This window comes from Panthera pardus, unplaced genomic scaffold, assembly GCF_024362965.1.
Source record: "Panthera pardus isolate Hobbes unplaced genomic scaffold, ASM2436296v1 HiC_scaffold_17, whole genome shotgun sequence".
NCBI lineage: Eukaryota > Metazoa > Chordata > Mammalia > Carnivora > Felidae > Panthera > Panthera pardus.
In genome coordinates, this window is record NW_026526732.1 from 44,919,150 (window position 1) to 44,940,094 (window position 20,945).

Consider the following 20,945-nt stretch of genomic DNA (forward strand, 5'->3'; position numbering starts at 1 on the left):
TAATGCTAGTTCCTAACATACAGTAATTAAACATTTTCACAGGATGAAATTTTATACCTTTTACTATCTAGTTTTCTTTCTTCATACCACTATGTATATGGGATGGAGTGTGTGTGAGAAACCCAGGCTACTGATTTCAGTTTAAAAAAATAGCTTATCATACAGTTAAAATAAGAACTAATACGTGTATTTATTTAATTTGTGTTTTCTTCAGTTAGAGCTTTAACAATATATTTATGAACAATAATTATCATATTTAAACTGATGTATATTACCCCAGGAAAAGTTACACTTTGCAAATTTCAGAATTGAAGATTTTTTAGCATCTGCATTCAACTACCATAAAATATTAAATTTTAATAAGCTCAGACAATGTCAAGAGTAACTTTCTGCTAAAAATGAAATAATCAGATTCCTAATCAGTGGCATCCTAGTTAATGATACTTTATTGAAAATAGACGTGCATTTTGTTAGACATTTAAGTTGTGTAATTTTTCTGAAAGGATTGACTCATTTAATGCATCAGTTGTTCCCATGAAAACTACTATACAAATGAAATTTTAGTAAATGGAATGATATATGAAGTTTCTAGAACAGTTTAAGAATAGAGCTGGGAAATAATTCATTTGAAAAGCTATGCATTATTTTCCTATTTACTCTGCTTTTTTGTTTATACTGTATATTTGATTTACTTAAATCACCATACCTGCAAATTCTAATTTTTAAATCTTTTCTGTAATTCTGGAGGAGTTACCTGTTAATTTTATATATATATATATATATATTCATAGCAGAGTGAACTCAGACTGCTTCACTTTCTTATGGGTAACTAAAATGTGTTGCAGCAGCTGCGTATGTGTCCTTAAATGGAGATGGTTTTGGCTTCTTCCAAAGAAAGATAAAATCCTTCTCTAGAGCAAATCTCTTGTTATTTAAGGAATCAGCTAAAACTAATAGAAAAATAATACTTCAAAAGACCCTCTGTGAACATTGCTAAGGGAAAATTTATAACTTAAAACCCAAAATTAAAGAAATTGCATGAATAATGTTTGACATTTTGCTCAAAATGCTACGAGCATTTTTTTTCTTTCAGTCCTTACATATCAAGGATCTCTTATTAATACTATCAATTTCCAGTGATAACTGAAATACAAAACCTAGGTTTGAAATACAAGCCTAAAGTGGGACACAGTGGTTTGTCAAAGATCACACCTCTGCTAAGCACAGACTGATCCGGATCCATTTAGTTACAATTCCCTGATAGATGGCCATGTTGGGGAGACGGAGTCATAGCGTGAATATAGATTTCACAGAGTAGCATACATCAAGTAAGAAATTTTAAGATGGTGATAGGTGAATTATTGAAAACTGTTATTATTTTTAGAAAGTCTGTTTTAAGCTTGTTTGCCAGTTAGTTATGCATTCACTTGAAAATGAAGCTTAGGGGATAGATCGTTATATTATAAGCACTTCTAGTTCTAAGAAAATACAATTAGTAATACTTAGATAAACTAAGAAATTGGCATTGATTGAAGAAAATATGCCCTAGATATCTCACATGTTGACATGTTTGCTTAAAACCCATACACAGGCATGTGCACACACCCACCTTAGAAGGGATGCTGACTGTATGTGTCATAGTTGGAAAATGGAGACAAAAACTTACTTTGTAGATTTGTACATAGGTGTGGAGCTTCTGGGTTTACCCTTTTCCGTTTGGTTACCTGCTGTTGCTGCTTGTTATTAGTCCAAATGGAGCTCTAGGAAGTGTTGCCGTTTAGTTTTAGCTTGATCGCTCAAATAAAAAGATGTTTAGAAGGAGCTTTGTCATAACAGTTGCAACAGTATTTTAACTAAAGCCCATACTTTATTGAGATTTCCTCTGTTTTCTCTAGTGTCCTTTTTCTTTTCCAGGACCGTATCCAGGGTACTAGATTACATTTACTAGTCATTAGTCATGGCTCCTTTGGTCTCCTTGGTTTTGACAATTTCTGAGACTTTGCTTTTTTGAATGACCCTGACCATTTTGAAGTGTGCTGGTCAGATATTTTGTGGAATGATCCCCAGTTGGGATATGTCTGATATTTCTCTCATGGTTAGTTAGACTGGTTAATGTGTTTTTGAGAGGAGGACCAGAGAAGTGAAGTACCATTTTTATCACATATTAAGAGTACATACTATCAACATGACATCACCATTGCTAACCTTGGTCACCTTGCTGAAGTGTGGCATCCATCATCATTCTCTGCTATAAACTTACTCCCCGCCCCTTCCTTGCCATGTTCTCTAGAAGAACTATGAGTAACTATGTACCGCCCACACTTAGGCCTCGCTACCTTAAGAATGATGTGTCTATAAAATTATTTGGAATCCTATATGTTTGATGGATATAAAAACATTCTGAGAACAGATCAGTAGGCTTTGGCACTCTGCCATAAAAAGTCAGTGGCACATAAGTTAATTTTTGTGTTTCTGTAATTGTATGGGCAGCCCTTTTTCGAAAAAGGAGGACTGAGTTTTTAAACAAGCTAAAATCCAGACCTCTTAGTTTGTTTTTTTAGGCTCTGTCTTTCTAGCTTTGTCTCTTATCACATTCCTTTGTATCCTGTGCTCTGAACCTGTGCTGTGGCCCTCTCAATAGTCTGTTGTTCTATTTTAAGCCTCCCTCCTCCTTACCAACCTTTATTCTCAGCAAAGGGCTGTTTCAGTTTACATCAGCACAGCCCTCCCTGCCTTGTGCCAATTTTGCATGTAACTCTGTTGTCTTTTTTTATTGTGTTTGTTAGTGGTATCTGCCTAGACTTGACTGTAGTCTCCTTGAGAGCTGATCCAATAACTCATATTTATACCACTACTTACTCTCTGTGGTACTATTACCTACTGTAGAGCCTGGCTCATTATAACTCTTAAATACTGATTGAATGATTGGACAAGTGAATAAAAAAACAGGAAGATTGCAAGGTGGTAGTGAATGTGTAATCCTGAAGAAGGAAATGTTAAGGACAGTTAAAAAATCCTTCTAAATTTCAAAGCTCACTGTGGGAGAGGAGGAGAAGCATGTGAATGATTGAGACACTTGGGACAAGAGTAGAATAACAGAAAATAATTTTCCTTTTTGTCATTTAAAATTGTTGAACATATATTTGAAGGTTAAGAGCCAAGGAAGGTTACACGATAAGCTCATGCTTCCCAAATTGAGCCTTTTAAAAACTAAAAAAAAAATTTTCTCTCCTCATTGGATTCATAGCAATCTGTGGTACTTTCTATACTGTGAATATTGTATGGCCTGTTTTTATTTATGTAGTTACTCAGCTTTTATTCTAATAGTAATTTTTAAAATTGTAGTTATATGCACCTTTAAGATTACTGCCTAAAACAAAAGGCAGGATGTTAATAATAACCCCTATCTAACTACCTGGTCCTGCCATGTTCCCCTTTTCCCCACCCAAGCAAATGATTATTCTGGACCCTGGGTTCATTTATTTGCATTTGTTTTTATATGGTTTTGTGACATTTTTAATGTATTCCTTGAAAGTATTTTTTTTTAATTTTAGTTAACTTTATGTAAAGGAAATCATGATATATATAATCTTTTACATGGAATATTTACATTGCAACTTGTAGAGTGGTGTGTCGGAGGCAAAGTTTCAAGGTAGACCAGTTTTAGGAAACTTAAGTGGTGATGAAATTAAAGCAAAATATAATACAGTACAAAAATAATACAGCAAACTGCACACTTTGCGTACGTTTTTGTGATACATACAACATCCTGTTTTTCTTTTAAAATTTATTTATTTTGAGAGAGAGAAGGAGAGAGAGCAAGCTGGGGAGAGGCGGAGAGAGAGGAAGAGAGAGAGAATCCCAATCCTAATGCAGGACTCAAACTCATAAATCATGAGATCATGACCTGAGCCAAAATCAGGATGCTTAACTGACTGAACCATCCAGGTGCCCCGAGACATACATTTCAAAGATAGGGAGCTTTCTTAGGTTAGACCTGCTAGACAAGCCAGGAGAAATATTTTACCTAACTCTTACGGGCACTTTTCTATTAAAAGTTTGAGAATTACTGCCTTAAAATTTAAAACCACCTAAGGAAGAATTAGTTGAAAAAACATCCAAGAACAAAAAGGAGAATGAGAATAGTAGTCCTAGACTGAAGGGATAGGGAAGTGCCTAAGGCAGTAAGAAAGAGAATAGGCTCACTTAGTGGGGAAAAAGAAAGACCAATTCTTTTTAAATTTTTATTTAACATTTATTTTTGAAAGAGAGAAAGGGAGGAGCAGAGAAAGAGAGAGAGAGGCAGAGAGAGAGAGAGAGAGAGAGAGACAGAATCCAAAGCAGGCCGCAGGCTCTGAGCTGTCAGCACAGAGCCCAATGCGAGGCAAGGCTCAAACCCACAGACTGCAAGATCCTTACCTGAGCCGAAGTCAGATGCTTAACCAGCTGAGCCACCTAGGCTCCCCAAAAGAAAGACCAATTCTGAAGTAACCTGCAAACCTTGTGGTCATTTGAGGGAGGTAGATTTCATTTTTAGAATTGATTTGCCAGATACTTGGAGGCCCAAACATTTTATTTTTTCCTAAATGTTTGAACTCTCGATGAATTCTCTTTCCTTGTTAAATTTCCCAATTTGCAATGGGGAAGAGTTTGACATCAATAAAGGCCAGTTAGTTTAAGTAAGGGCTCACATAAACCTAAGATTTGCACAATTTTTGGAAAATTTATGAAACACGCTCGAGTGGTAGAAAGAAATGTTATAGTACGGTCTATGGCTTCAAAGAACTTGTCTATCAGTACACAAGTACTATGCAAATGAAATATTTAACATTTGGAAGTTAACTACTAGTGTAAGATGACATCTGGAGGACAAGGGAATTCAAGATTAAGAATGAAATTAGCACATGTAATAAGGAACAATAGGTTTTCTAAGAGAACTGCATATTTTTACAAAGGGAACTGATGGAACCAAAGCCAATATAAGAAATGGAAACACACACACACTTAAGCCAGAGTACAGATGTAACAACAACAAAAACAACATTCAGGCCTCTAGCTACTTGATTCAGAACTTTATAAACCATGGTGCTATTCCATTGTGGTTAAGATTCTAATTCAGTTCCATGATGTTTGTTTTTTTCTCCACACATTAAACTCATTATCTTTGTGGTTGGCACCCCAGCACTTGGGCCCCTTGCGTTCCCAGTTTTTGTGGTGGCATCATCATTTATTTTGTCATCCAGAATGGAAATTTGAGGCTCATTTTTGTTTCTGTCTTCTACCAGATTCCCCATTCACTAAGAAATAAAATGCAGATTACCAGGTACAAATCTTTTATCCATTGCTTCATCAGCTGTCCTCTGAACTTTTATAGAAGCCTTGTAACTAGTCTTTCTACCATCAAAGCCCAGACTTTGCAGCCTTACATAGAGTCTTTCCTGATCTGTTATTGTCATCTATTCTAACCATAATGGATTTGATTGTATATGTTATTTCTTCTTTCTGGAGCCCATTCCTTACTTTCTTGTTCCCCTGAAGAGCCTTCATTGTTCAAAATCAGTAGGGAGGAGGCTGTTTTGTTAGTTTCTAGTTTTTAATTGCATAAGTAATATCTTTTATAATTCAGGTAAATAAAATAAACCAGTCATTGGAAGGGGATTTTATATATTTAATGGGTGTATTTGTTTTCTTTGCCATGAACTTCATGAATAGAGGCTGATTTATTTTTTCTGTTCTCCTTATACTGCTTATCCCTTAAAAGTTAAATTTAATGGATATTTAGAATATTATTTTACCATTATTATAAATGAGCTTTTAAAAGGATAAGTTGAAGGAACAACGGAGAAGTGAGAATAGAGACCCTCTGAGGTTTCAGACAAACTGATTTCTTTGAGATTCAGTGAAAATGAGATCATGCATGGTCCTGAGCTGAAATCAAGAGTCAGACACTTAACTGACTGAGCCATCCAAACACCCCCCAAAAATGTGCTTATTTTTAAAGGCCATTTATATTAGTTCTGTCAAAATAATTAAACATGTAAACATGTAAATTTTACATATTGGTTTCTAATTCATTCTTTTAGTCAAACAGGTTTACTGGGTAAAGGATGTCTTTATGCATCTTATATTTTAAAAGACTCTTACAAGAAATCAACACATATTCATTGAAGAATAATTTTTATTTATTAATTTGGGCATCTTTGATGTTATTATATATTACAATATATATTATAAATTTTAATGACTTATTTTTGGCATATAAACGTGACCTAATTTATTGAATTAGTCTCTTTTGTGGTTTTAGTGATTTATAATTTTTGCCATTGTAAACCATAAAAACACTGTGATGAACATCTTTATAAGTAAACCTGATATCTTTCTTTGTCCTTTTCAGTCTCCTGGCTCTGTAAACATCTTTTAACTGTTAGTCTATTCAAGGATGATCAAGGTCTTAAATGAATTTAATTTGTGTGAAATCCAATTTAATAATTTTCAAAATTTAGGTATTTAGTTGATAGCATTTCCTTTTAATTAGATGAACTTCTTTCAGAAAATGACCTAAGAACAGGAACTTTTTGGTTGAGGGTTAGATGCAAACTGGTAGATATTCAGAATGATGTGAATGGCCACCCTACCTGCTGAAAGAGTAACACTTTTAGTTTAGATCAAGTGGCCTCTTGAACTGTGCCCCTGCACTAAGGATGGGAGAGATAACCTTACCCTAATTTAGGTCTGAGCTTTCATAGAAAGACATTGATAATATCAACATTTAAGAGAAGTCTTTGCCTTAGGTGAGAATCTCTAAAATATAATAGCTTCTGTTTTGTTTTTTTTTCATTTCTTCTCAGAACTACAAGATGAGTTCTGAGAGTAGGTTTTATTTATTTATTTTTAATATGAAATTTATTGTCAAATTGGTTTCCATACAAGTACTCATCCCAACAGGTGCCCTCCTCAATGCCCATCACCCACTTTCCCCTTCCTCCCACCACCCATCAACCCTCAGTTTATTCTCAGTTTTTAAGAGTCTCTTATGGTTTGGCTCTCTCCCTAACTTTTTTTTTTTTTTCTGTGCTCATGGATTGGAAGAATAAATATTGTTAAAATGTCAATAGTGCCCAAAGCAATCTACACATTCAGTGCAATCCCAATCACCAGCATTCTTCTCGAAGCTAGAACAAGCAATCCTAAAATTTGTATGGAACCACAAAAGACCCCAAATAGCCAAAGCAATATTGAAGAAGAAGACCAAAGTGGGAGGCATCACAATCCCAGACTTTAGCCTCTACTACAGAGCTGTAATTGGGGTGCCTGGGTGGCTCAGTCGGTTAAGTGTCTGGCTCAGGTCGTGATTTCATGGTTTGTGGGTTCGAGCCCCGCTTTGGGCTCTGTGCTCATAGCTCAGAGCTTGGAGCCTGCTTCAGATTCTGTGTCTCCCTTTCTCTCTGTCCCTCCCCTACTCACACTTTGTCTCTGTCTCTCTCAAAAATAAATAAACATTAAAAAAAAGGTTAAAAAAAAAAACAAAGCTGTAATCATCAAGACAGCATGGTATTGGCACAAAAACAGACACATAAACCAATAGAATAGAGACTCCAGCAGAATTGGACCCACAAAAGTATGGCCAACTAATCTTTAACAAAGCAGGAAAGAATAGCCAATGGAAAAAAGGCAGTCTCTTTAACAAATGGTGCTGGGAGAACTGGACAGCAACATGCAGAAGAAAGAATGAAACTAGACCACTTTCTTAACACCATTCACAAAAATAAACTCAAAATGGATAAAGAACCTGAATGTGAGATAGGAAACCATCAAAACCCTAGAGGAGAAAGCAGGAAAAAACCTCTCTGACCTGAGTCGCAGCAATTTCTTACTTGACACATCTTCAAAGGCAAGGGAATTAAAAGCAAAAGTGAACTACTGGGACCTCATGAAGATAAAAAGCTTCTGCACTGCAAAGGAAACAACCAACAAAACTAAAAGGCAACCGATGGAATGGGAACAGATATTTGCAAATGACGTATCAGACAAAGGGCTAGTATCCAGAATCTATAAAGAAGTCACCAAACTCCACACCCGAAAAACAAATAACCCAGTGAAGAAATGGGCAGAAAACATGAATAGACACTTCTCTAAAGAAGACATCCGGATGGCCAACAGGCACATGAAAAGATGCTCAGTGTCACTCCTCATCAGGGAAATACAAATCAAAACCACACTCAGATACCACCTGACACCAGTCTGAGTGGCTAAAATGAACAAATCAGGAGACTGTAGATGCTGGAGAGGATGTGGAGAAACGGGAACCCTCTTGCACTGTTGGTGGGAATGCAAATTGGTGCAGCCACTCTGGAAAACAGTGTGGAGGTTCCTCAAAAAATTAAAAATAGACCTACCCTGTGACCCAGCAATAGCACTGCTAGGAATTTACCCAAGGGATACAGGAGTACTGATGCATAGGGGCACTTGTACCCCAATGTTTATAGCAGCACTCTCAACAATAGCCAAATTATGGAAAGAGCCTAAATGTCCATCAACTGATGAATGGATAAAGAAATTGTGGTTTATATACACAATGGAGTACTATGTGGCAATGAGAAAGAATGAAATATGGCCTTTTGTAGCAACGTGGATAGAACTGGATGAAGAGTGTTATGCTAAGTGAAATAAGTCATACAGAGAAAGACAGATACCATAGGTTTTCACTTTTAGGTGGATCCTGAGAAACTTAACAGAAACCCATGGGGGAGGGGAAGGAAAAAAAATAGCTTCTGTTCTTCAGTTGTGTATTAAGGCCTCTTGAAGTTGTTGGAATACAAATGCAATTAGCTCTTGATTTTTCAGCATAGATGCATTCTTGAAAAGGTTATGTGAAGGGGATTTTGAAAAGTGGAGTTCATGTTTATCTTATAAAGCAAGAGCTATAAAATGTCCCAGTGGAAAAGATTAATAAGCTCAACTTCTTGTGTAGACATTGTAACTTTTTTTTAAGGAGAAAATCTTTTAAGTTTATTTATTTTGGAAAGCCCAAGCAATTGAATGGGGGAGGGGCAGAAAGAGAGGGAGAGAGAGAAAAACTCCAAGCAAGCTCTGCACATGAGACTTGAACTCATGAGTCAGGGCTGGAACTCATGAACCATGAGATCATGACCTCAGCCAAAATCAAGAGTCAGCTGCTCAACTGACTGAGCCACCCAGGTGCCACTAGGTATTGTAACTTTTTATCTGTAATTTAATGAGAGTTGTGCAGTTGTGCATTGGTTTTGATACAACTCAGTACATCTGTACTTCCTCCTTAAACCAGTCTCCAAATTGAAGGCTCATGTAACAAAGCAAAAGGATGTGAGTATCTCATCATCTGCTGTTTTCATTTGCCTTTGAATAACTGATCAAAGGTGATAGGTGGGTTTTAGGACCAGCCCTAATATTGTTATCAAGAGGATAATTTTGGCACAGTTGTTCATGAGCCTCTCTTTTTAATGTATTCATTTTTATAGGTTTATTGCTTAGTTGGGATCATGGATATTTGAAGAATTGATTGTTGACTCCAGCATTACTATATTGATGTTTTTAAATCTATCTTGAAAAAATAAATATCTTAAAAATGTTTTAAAATAAATATCTGAAAATATTTGTATAATTGTAAATCTGTGTCATAAATGTTAGAGACCAAATGTGCTTTTAAGACTTCATATCGTCAACATAGAATGCAGTATGGCCACTGAAGACTGTGTTTCAAATTTATCTCTAAAATGCAAAATAAAATTAGTTATGTGGATTATTCATAGATTTGCTGGGTCTGAAAGAAATGAGGCTAGACATCAAGGGCAGGAAAATATTTTTATTCATATGTAAGTTTATGAGCTGATCTTTGAACTATAATCTTTAAAGTGTATATATTTCTTTTTATAATGTATATTGCTATTAAATATAATGAGATTTTAAGTAGTCATAATTTGAGAGATGATAGCTTTTTGTAATTATTAATTTTTAGTTTTTTAAAATGTTTGTTTATTTTTGAGAGAGAGAGAGAGAGAGAGACAGAGTGTGAGCAGGGGAGGGGCAGAGAGAGAGGGAGACACAGAATCCGAAGAAGAGTCCAGGCTCTGAGCTGTCAGCACAGAGCCCGAAGCAGGGCTCGAACTCACGAACCCTTGAGATCATGAACTGAGCCGAAGTCAGCCGCTTGACTGACTGAGCCACCCCAGGCGTCCCAAGTAATTATAAATTTTTAGATCACTCAGTATTTAGCACAAGTTCTGTGCTGAGTAGCAGAGATTATAAAAGAATAGGGCATGGCTTATGATCCAGATTAAACTGGGAAAGGAACCACTGTCATAATTACTGTTGTGATACTCTAATTATAATACCTGTTTGTGCTGTTGGAAATATTTACAAATTGTTTTGATGTCTGAAAAATATACTTGAAGGACTGTAGTTATTCATATTCTTTTGGCTGATTGTGTGCTGTGGGCCAAGTGTTGAACTGGACTCAGGATTTTAAAAAATTCTGATATTTTTGATTCTAACAATTTTTAGAAAACAATGTGAAGGGATATTTAAATTGAATAGCAATCAACTTGCTCATGTTTTATGCTCTAACATAGAGAGGACTCTAACTCCTCTCAACAACTTTGCCCTGAGAATATTTTCCATTGTCAACCTTTGAAATATTTTTTAAAAACAGTATTTTTAACATCTAGGAAAAGAAAACATGGAATGGCCCATAGCTGTACTGTTAGAAAAGAAAAAAGTATATGGATGGTAAGCAAAGTCAAATAATCCAACTGATGCAAAGTAAAAGCCTCCTTCTTCTCTCTCCGCAAGATAACTATCATTAACAGTTGTTTTTGTCCTTTTAGAAAAATCCTTTTGTACATTTTAAAATAATGTAGACAGTGCTTTGGTCCTAAAACACATCTATTATGTATTTTTCTTTTATCTCTTGATGGTAAAATATGATAAACAACTTGAATAAAACATATTTTGGTAACCTGCTTTTAAAAATAAATGAAATTTGTTAGTGCTTGTGTTACAGCTCTGTTTTAGTAGATTCTGGTTCTATACTGTGTATATTTGCTAAATATACCCTTGGCTAAGATCCCAGATAGACCCACATTATATTAAATATCTCATTTTGATAGACTTCTTTCCATTTCCATTTCATGCAGTATCCCTTTCATAAATTATCAGTTTTATATATATATATACTTTTTTTTTTAATTTTTTTTCAGTTTGGTTACAAAGCTGAAGCTGTCAGGTTTATTAATTACAGTTAAATTAAATTTATTAAATTCTGCTGTTAATATATTTCATCTTAAATTTTTAAAAAGTAAATTATAAAGGGTTTGGATAAGGCTACATTCTGTTTTAATGATTAAATTTGAAGACTTAAGCTTTATTATTTTTTTTTTAGTCTTCTCATTGATTTACTTAAGGAAAATGATTTGCTCCTTAATCTTGGATGTACCATTTCTCCCTTCACTTTTGAATTATGACTGTAATGAGATCATGTTTCATGGTGGATCATTCCTTTGCTGGCATTTTTATTAATTATTTATTTTTAAGCATTTATTTAATTTTGACAGAGCACAGGCAGGGGAGGGGCAGAGGATCCGAAGACGGCTGTGCATTGGCAGGCCAACAAGAGCGAGCCTGGTGTGAGGCTAGAACTCAGGAACTGTGAGATCATGAGCTGAGTGGAAGTTGGACGCTCGGCCTACTGAGCCACCCAGTTGGCATTTTCTGAAAACATGGTAACACTAACAAAGATCGCACATAAAGCAGTTTGATCTTTGAGAGGAAAAATGTCACTTCTTCTAAAAGAAAAGTTAATTTAATAGTAATTTGGTTGTTTAGCAGGGTGGAAATAGGTAATATTTTTAGGATTCTCATTATTTTCAGGCACATGTATTTTTAAGATATATAGGTGTGTATTCCTTTCCTCTCATCAGGTTTCTTCTTATAATTTTTTTCAGGGTTTTTACCCTTGAAGTAACTCAGTATATTTGCATTATTATTTAGTAAAGCATATTAGGATGGCAAAGATAGCTAGCATTATAGAATTAGTAATAAAGACAAATTGAAGAAATAATGAGATTATTAAAATGCAGTTCCTTCTATAATTTAAATTTCAGAAGTCAAGATGCAGACTTAGGTTTATAGTTGTTCACTAGGAAGAGGTTATAGATAGAATGTTTTTTAAATATGATCTTTTGGTTTGAATTTTGTTAGAGAAAATTTGTAGTAAGACCCTCTAAATAATTACATGGGCTTTAAGATACAGATTTTTAAATAAGTGCACATTTCTTTTAGTAATAATAATATAGTATATAATATATTAATTTTATTTTAATGTGCAGGGTTTTTTTTCTAAGTAATCATATAATTCATGTTTTTCCTACTCTTGGTGAATAGAAGTTGTCTGAATTCTATGTAATTAGTAGGTGTTTTTCATCTTCCTTACTGAGTTTTGTGAATTTACTTTTGGGTGAAGTATCATGATTGTTTTACCAAAAAGTACTTGTAGGATATTGCTTCAGATAGACCAATTCCAAGAAACAGGAAGATTTACTGTGTTGTATGACATGTTATGAGTGATGAACAAACGAGCTAAGGAACAAAGGCAAATGAAGGAGAGATAACGAACTTGAAGAATTGCAGAGGCTGTGTTGCAGTTAAGTGTGGTAGCACTAGATTATCTAAATTTAACAGTATTTGTCCAAGCTGAGGCCAAAGAATTTTGAGCTATTTTCAGCTGCAGTATGGTACGCTTATTTTAGAAGCATGTTTGACCATTAAGTGACATATTTTGGCAAGTTTTCACAGCATCTGGATTTCATCTAAGTAGCATGTATTTGGGGTTGTGGATGCCTGCTATCTCTATTCAATTATGAGAGTGGAATTGGCTGTTTACAATAAGAAATGCCTATATATGTATTATGGGTCTATAAATCTGGGTGGTTGTGGTCTAGATGCAGAAGAGTGATGATTCTTCTTTGACCAGGAAATTACTGTTTTCTTCTGTAAAGCACAATTGCAATAATGTATCTTAGGCATTTTTAGGTAAATTCTACTTTTTCCTTGAGTTTGGTAATTTGAATATAAAATACTTGTTAATCCCAAATATGTCTGAAAAATGTTTACTTGTGAAAAGTGTCCTTGTTTGACCTGCACAGATTTTGAAATGTTCATTACTTTGATGACATCCTTTCTGTTCTATATTTCAAATTAGCTCACACAGTTACATGTCTTTATAATTATCTTTTAGATTTAGTGTTCATGTCTAGTTAAAGTTTTATTATTATTCATAGCCTATAAATATAAACGATATATGAAGTTATCAATGTCTCCTTGATTACTTATATTGGCTATAGTCACATAGAAACGTGACTATTTGAAATTCTAAGTAGAACAATATCACAACAGTAATTTTCTATTTTATTGATATGTGAAATTTAATATATATTTTTTTCTAGAAATATTCAAAACTCTCTTCAGTGTGTCTTATTCACCTTCTATCAAAGCAGTACCTATGTTTTCTGGAATATGGTAAAAATGTGTATTTTACTAACAATATATAATTGCCACAAAATACTATGCCTCTCATGTCCAGTTATGATTTTATAGAATAGAAATTCTTCATTGTTTTCTAACTACTTGGGATAAAAATGTGTTACTAATGGGCAATAGGGGAGAGGTTATTTGAATATAAAATATTTTCCTCTCTTCATATGAGGGAGCAGGTTGTCCTCTGTCTTAAAAGAAGCCTTCTTTGTTGTGGAGTATTAACAACTCTTAAGAATCAGTTTGTAGGTTGTTGTAGGGAAGGAAAAATAATTTTTCCTCCACCTTTCTGAGTTCTTGGCTGAGACTATTGTAGTAAAAGACAGATTAATAAGAGAAAAACAGGTTTATCAGTATGTATACGTCATATACCCAGGGAAAATACATAGGGGAAAATGAGTAAGTCATTAAGAAGCAGATTTAGAATTCAGGATTAAATATCATTTTAATGAGGAAAGTAGGGGTAGGATATAGGCCTCTAAGGGGAGAGTAAATGATTTTTAGGAAAGATGCATGGGCCCTAAGAAGAATAGATGGGAGCTATGATAGTCTGTGAGAAAGTTTCTCTGGGTGCAGTCAGTGTCTGTTACAAGTCTCATCTTCCATGATAAGTGTCAGTCCTCCCCTGGTTGATGAAGTTTCCAGGGAGGGGATTTATGATAATTGAGATCTTTTTGGAGGATCTGTCTTTAGGCAGATAATGGAGTTCAGAGAAAGCCTCTCCCAACATTTGCTGTTTTTAAGTGCCTGTGGCTCAAAATAATGGGGTGGCATATTCTGCTACCCTTCATTATCAGTTTGTTCTTGCATTCTTGGTGTACTGTATTTACTTCATCTGGTGTTTTATCTCTTGATTATTTGTAGATGTAAGATAGCCCCAAAGTGAAGAAGAGATATGAAATAATACTCAGGATAATATATTGTATTCTCTACAGTGTACCTTTGAGTACTTAAGTATTCTCCCCTAGCAAACAAGGCCTTCATTTCCCCTTAGCCCTACTCTATGGGAGAGAGAGAAATAAAATGTAGGTAATATGTATGGTTTTTGTGTATATATTTGTTTTTGTTGAAGTCTAACATATATACAGTAAAGTATATAACTGTAATTGGTCTTACCGTGTAATAATAGCTTCATTCTATTTAATAATGTATACACTCCACTCAAGTGAAGATTCTGTTTAATAATGTATATACACCACTCAAGTGAAGATATAAAAATTTCCAATGCCCAATAAATTTAACATGACCCTCTTTGTCTGTATAGTGTAGTAACATCCCATGCATCTTCACTGTTCTGGCTTTTATTATCATTGAATATGTATGGTTCTTTATCTGAATTCTTTGGCCTCATATAATGTCTCTGAATCTCATCCATGTGTTGAGTATCTGTTTTATTGCTGTGTAGTATTATGCTCTATACCTATAGAACATACTGAGTATTTGTTGACACACATTTGGATTGTTTCAAATTTATGATAAATTCTTTTTACTTCTAGTATTGTTGAATGGGATATATGTACATATTTACTTGTAACTATTTTTAGAAAAATCAATTTTATTGAGATATTAAGAAACAAAATGCACCTATTTTAAATAGAATTATGAGATGTAACTTATATACAGTGAAATTGAACCTTTAAAAATGTATAGTTTGAGTCTTGAAAAATGTATATAGACATGTATATCTTAATAGTCATGTTGTACAACATTTCTATCACCCCAGAAAGTTACCTTTTTCCCTTTTGTAGTCAACACCCAATCCCAGCTCTGGCAACCAGTGATCTGATTCCTGTCTCCATAGATTTGCTCTTTCCAGATATCATATAAATAAAATCCACCAGTGTGTAACCTTTTGAGTATGGCTTCTTTTACTCAGTGTAATGTTTTTGTGATTCATCCATGTGTTGCATACATCATTTGTTTTATTGTTGAGTCCTATTGCATTTTATAGATGTAGGACAGTTTGTTCATACCATTTGTCGATTTAATGGACATACAGATTGTTTCTAGTTTGGGGTAATTATCAATGCACATTTGCCTACAGGTCTTTGTAGACATAAGGTTTCACTTCTTTTGGTTAGTGAATTCAATGAAAGACAAATACTTTATGATGTCAGTTTTATGTGTAATCTAAAAAAGCCACACTCATAGAAACAGACTAGAATGGTGGTTACCAAAGACTGAGGGGTGGGGAAGTGAAGAGATGTTGGCCAAAAAGTACAGACTCATTCTATGAAGCCAGTATTACTTTGATTCCTAAACCAGACAGAGACCCAATAAAAAAAGAGAACTACAGGCCAATATCCCTGATGAATATGGATGCAGAAATTCTCAATAAGATACTAGCAAATCGAATTCAACAGCATATAAAAAGAATTATTCACCATGATCAAGTGGGATTCATTCCTGGGATGCAGGGCTGGTTCAACGTTCGCAAATCAATCAACGTGATACATCACATTAATAAAAGAAAAGATAAGAACCATACAATCCTGTCAATCGATGCAGAAAACGCATTTGACAAAATTCAGCAACCTTTCTTAATAAAAACCCTTCAGAAAGTCGGGATAGAAGGAACATACTTAAACATCATAAAAGCCATTTATGAAAAGCCCACAGCTAACATTATCCTCAATGGGGAAAAACTGAGAGCTTTTTCCCTGAGATTGGGAACACGACAGGGATGTCGACTGTCACCGCTGTTGTTTAACATAGTGTTGGAAGTTCTAGCATCAGCAATCAGACAACAAAAGGAAATCAAAGGCATCAGAATTGGCAAAGATAAAGTCAAGCTTTCACTTTTTGCAGATGACATGATATTATACATGGAAAATCTGATAGACTCCACCAAAAGTCGGCTAGAACTGATACATGAATTCAGCAAAGTTGCAGGATACAAAATCAATGTACAGAAATCAGTTGCATTCTTATACACTAATAATGAAGCAACAGAAAGACAAAGAAACTGATCCATTCACAATTGCACCAAGAAGCATAAAATACCTAGGGATAAATCTAACCAAAGATGTAAAAGATCTATATGCTGAAAACTATAGAAAGCTTATGAAGGAAATTGAAGAAGATATAAAGAAATGGAAAAACATTCCGTGCTCATGGATTAGAAGAATAAATATTGTCAAAATGTCAATAGTACCCAAAGCTATCTACACATTCAATGCAATCCCAATCAAAATGGCACCAGCATTCTTCTCAAAACTAGAACAAGCAATCCTAAAATTCATATGGAACCACAAAAGGCCCCGAATAGCCAAAGTAATTTTGAAGAAGACGACCAAAGCAGGAGGCATCACAATCCCAGACTTTAGCCTCTACTGCAAACCTGTCATCATCAAGACAGCATGGTATTGGCACAAAAACAGACACATAGACCAATGGAATAGAATAGAAACCCCAGAACTAGACCCACAAACGTATGGCCAACTAATCTTTGACAAAGCAGGAAAGAACATCCAATGGAAAAAAGACAGTCTCTTTAACAAATGATGTTGGGAGAACTGGACAGCAACATGCAGAAGATTGAAACTAGACCACTTTCTCACACCATTCACAAAAATAAACTCAAAATGGATAAAGAACCTGAATGTGAGACAGGAAACCATCAAAACCCTAGGGGAGAAAGCAGGAAAAGACCTCTCTGACCTCAGTCGTAGCAGTTTCTTACTTGACACATCCCCAAAGGTAAGGGAATTAAAAGCAAAAATGAACTACTCGGACCTTATGAAGATAAAAAGCTTCTGCACTGCAAAGGAAACAACCAACAAAACTAAAAGGCAACCAACGGAATGGGAACAGATATTTGCAAATGACATATCGGACAAAGGGCTAGTATCCAAAATCTATAAAGAGCTCACCAAACTCCACAGCCGAAAAACAAATAACCCAGTGAAGAAATGGGCAGAAAACATGAATAGACACTTCTCTAAAGAAGACATCCGGATGGCCAACAGGCACATGAAAAGATGCTCAGTGTCACTCCTCATCAGGGAAATACAAATCAAAACCACACTCAGATATCACCTGACACCAGTCTGAGTGGCTAAAATGAACAAATCAGGAGACTGTAGATGCTGGAGAGGATGCGGAGAAACGGGAACCCTCTTGCACTGTTGGTGGGAATGCAAATTGGTGCAGCCACTCTGGAAAACAGTGTGGAGGTTCCTCAAAAAATTAAAAATAGACCTACCCTGTGACCCAGCAATAGCACTGCTAGGAATTTACCCAAGGGATACAGGAGTACTGATGCATAGGGGCACTTGTACCCCAATGTTTATAGCAGCACTCTCAACAATAGCCAAATTGTGGAAAGAGCCTAAATGTCCATCAACTGATGAATGGATAAAGAAATTGTGGTTTATATACGCAATGGAGTACTATGTGGCAATGAGAAAGAATGAAATATGGCCTTTTGTAGCAACGTGGATAGAACTGGATGAAGAGTGTTATGCTAAGTGAAATAAGTCATACAGAAAAAGACAGATACCATAGGTTTTCACTCTTAGGTGGATCCTGAGAAACTTAACAGAAACCCATGGGGGAGGGGAAGGAAAAAAAAAAAAGAGGTTAGAGTGGGAGAGAGCCAAAGCATAAGAGACTCTTAAAAACTGAGAACAAACTGAGGGTTGATGGGGGGGTGGGAGGGAGGGGAGGGTGGGTGATAGGTATTGAGGAGGGCACCTTTTGAGATGAGCACTGGGTGTTATATGGAAACCAATTTGACAATAAATTTCATATATTGGAAAAAAAAGTATAGACTAAAAAATTATAAGAGAAATTAAGTCTGGAAATTTGATGTACAGCATGGTTATTATAGTTAATAATACTGTATGATATACTTGAAATGTACCAAAAGAGATCTTAAATGGTCTCCCCACAAGGAAAAACAAACATAGTAATTTTGTTAGGTGGTGAAGGTGTTAGCTAACTCTATTGGGGTCATTATCAATTCAGCAGTTGTATGTCTTAAACCTACACAATGTACACAATGTTAAATAATATTTAAATAATAATATTTAATGTTTTATAATAAATAATAATATATTAATGTTATTTAACATTGTGTAGGTTAAATCTGTATAAAAATGGGTGGGGGGGGGTGAAGGCCAATGAGAAGAATTCTTTTGTGGTGATGGAAATGTTTTGCATCTTGGCTGTGTCAATATTCTGGTGGTGATAGAGTTTTGCAAAACATTACCATTAGAGAAGCTGGGTAAGTATACATGGGAGCTCACTGCATTATTTCTTATAACTGTATGTGTATCTATAATTATCTCAAAAATTTAAACAAAAGGAAAAAAGATCAGTTGACCATTATGGGTAGGTCTGTTGTAGATCTTTATTCTGTTCCATTCATCTATCTTTATGTTAATACCACACCCTCATGAATATTGCAGCTTTATAATAATAAGTCTTGAAATCAAATATTGTAAGCTCTTAACTTTCTTAAATTTCCACAGAAATTTTAGAATCAGCTTGTCGACTTCTAAAACATCTGCTTGGATTTTAATTTGGTTTGTGATTAATCTATAAATCAGTGTAGAGACAAATGATATCTTAATAGTGAAGTACATCTCTCCTTTTTAAAAAATAGTTTTTCATAATGTTTTAGTGATATTTTATAGTTTTCAATGTACAGATCTTGCCATGTGTATTGTTAAAGTTTTTATCTCATGGATATAAATTATATTAAAAAAATTAAATTTGTAATTGTTTATATGCGACACATAGAATTATGATTATTTTTATGTTGCTCTTGAATTGTGCCTTGGTAAAGTTATTTTAGTAGGTTTTAAAAATTATTCTATTAATGTGGTAAGTTGCATTCCTGTGGTAAACCTAGGTCATATTATCCATATGTCTATTTTAATTGATTTTGTTAAGAATTTTTATATTTATGTTTATGAGGGATGATGATCTGTAGTTTTCTTTTTCCTGTTTTCTCTGGCTTTGATATCAGAGTAATATTGCCGATCTCATAAAATGTGTGGGGAAATGTTCACTCTTCTGAGTTTGTGGAAGATTGGTGTTAATTCTTTAAATGTTCAGTGGAATTCTACAATGAAACTGTTTGCCTAGAGATTTCTTTTTTCAGGAGTTTTGTTGTTGTTGTTAATCTCTACATTCAATTACTCTTATAGTTTCAGAGCTATTCAATGATCCAGTTCATACTGGATGCATTTTGATAGTTTGTACTCTTTGAGAAGTTTGCCCGTTTCACTGGTGGTTCAATTTGTGTGTGTAGAGTTCCTCCTAATAATTCCCGTTGTTTTTTTTTTTTTTTCTTCATATCTACCGGATCTGTAGTGATATCTTTTGTTTCATTCCTAATATTGGTCATTTGCATCTTCTCCCTTTTTTCTTTTTCAGTCTAGCCAGTTTTGTCAATTTTATTGAAAGAATTTGCATTTTTTTGGCCCCATTGACTTTTGTGTATTTGTTTTCATGTTTTAAACCTAGTGGATTTCTGGGCTTCTGGGTGATTCAATCAGTTAAGTGTCTGTTTCAGCTCAGGTCATGATCTTGCAGTTCATGAGTTTGACTCTGTGCTGACAGCTCAGAGCCTGGAGGCTGCTTTAGATTCTGGGTCTCCATCTCTCTCTGCCCCTCCCTCATTCACGCTCCGTCTCTCAAAAATGAATGTTAAAAAAAACACAAAAAACAAAAAAACCTAGTGGATTTCTGTTCTTACCCTTGTTTTCTTCCATCTGGTTTCTTTGGCGTATATTTTGTAGTTTCTGAAGATGGGAGTTTAGATCACTGAGTTGAGACCATTTCTCTAATTTAATGATTTAGTGCTATAAATTCTTTTCTTGGTCCTGTGTTAGCTACATCTCACAAATTCTGATATATTTTCAATTTCATTCAGTCAACCTATGTATTATTTAGAAGTGTGTTTTTAAAATGGTGGTACTGTTTTAATGTGAATTTCTGCATTTGCTGCGAAGTGTATTTTAAATCTTCTTAGTTTATAACATGCTTTATTATTATTCTTCAAGCCTTCCCTTACTGTTTCTCAAAAATTTTTCTCTTGCACTGTTTTATCTTTTCTTAACATTTAGGTAGAAACTACCTATAAAATTACTACCTGATGTAATAAGTAGTAGACTCACTTTTGGTAATTGTTATTTTCTCAAAAAGTTTGCAATTTCATGTAAAATTTTAGATTTATTGATATGCTGTATATACTTTAAATACAGTAAAAACAGTATTTTAACTGTTTTAACTATTTAACAGTAGTTTAATGTATTTACTGTTTAACTATTAAACAGTAGTTTAATGTATTTAACTATTTAACAGTAAAAACTGTTAAATACAGTTTAAAGTATTCTTTGCATATATATGAGAGAGAGAGAGAGAGATGC

General features: G+C 34.6%; 1 protein-coding gene across 2 annotated transcripts in view; it reads left to right on the forward strand.

Annotated features, from left to right (window-relative positions):
• The window catches only part of CEP85L (centrosomal protein 85 like), a 169,237-nt gene that overhangs the window by 65,949 nt on the left and 82,343 nt on the right, over positions 1-20,945 (forward strand). The window lies entirely within an intron of this gene.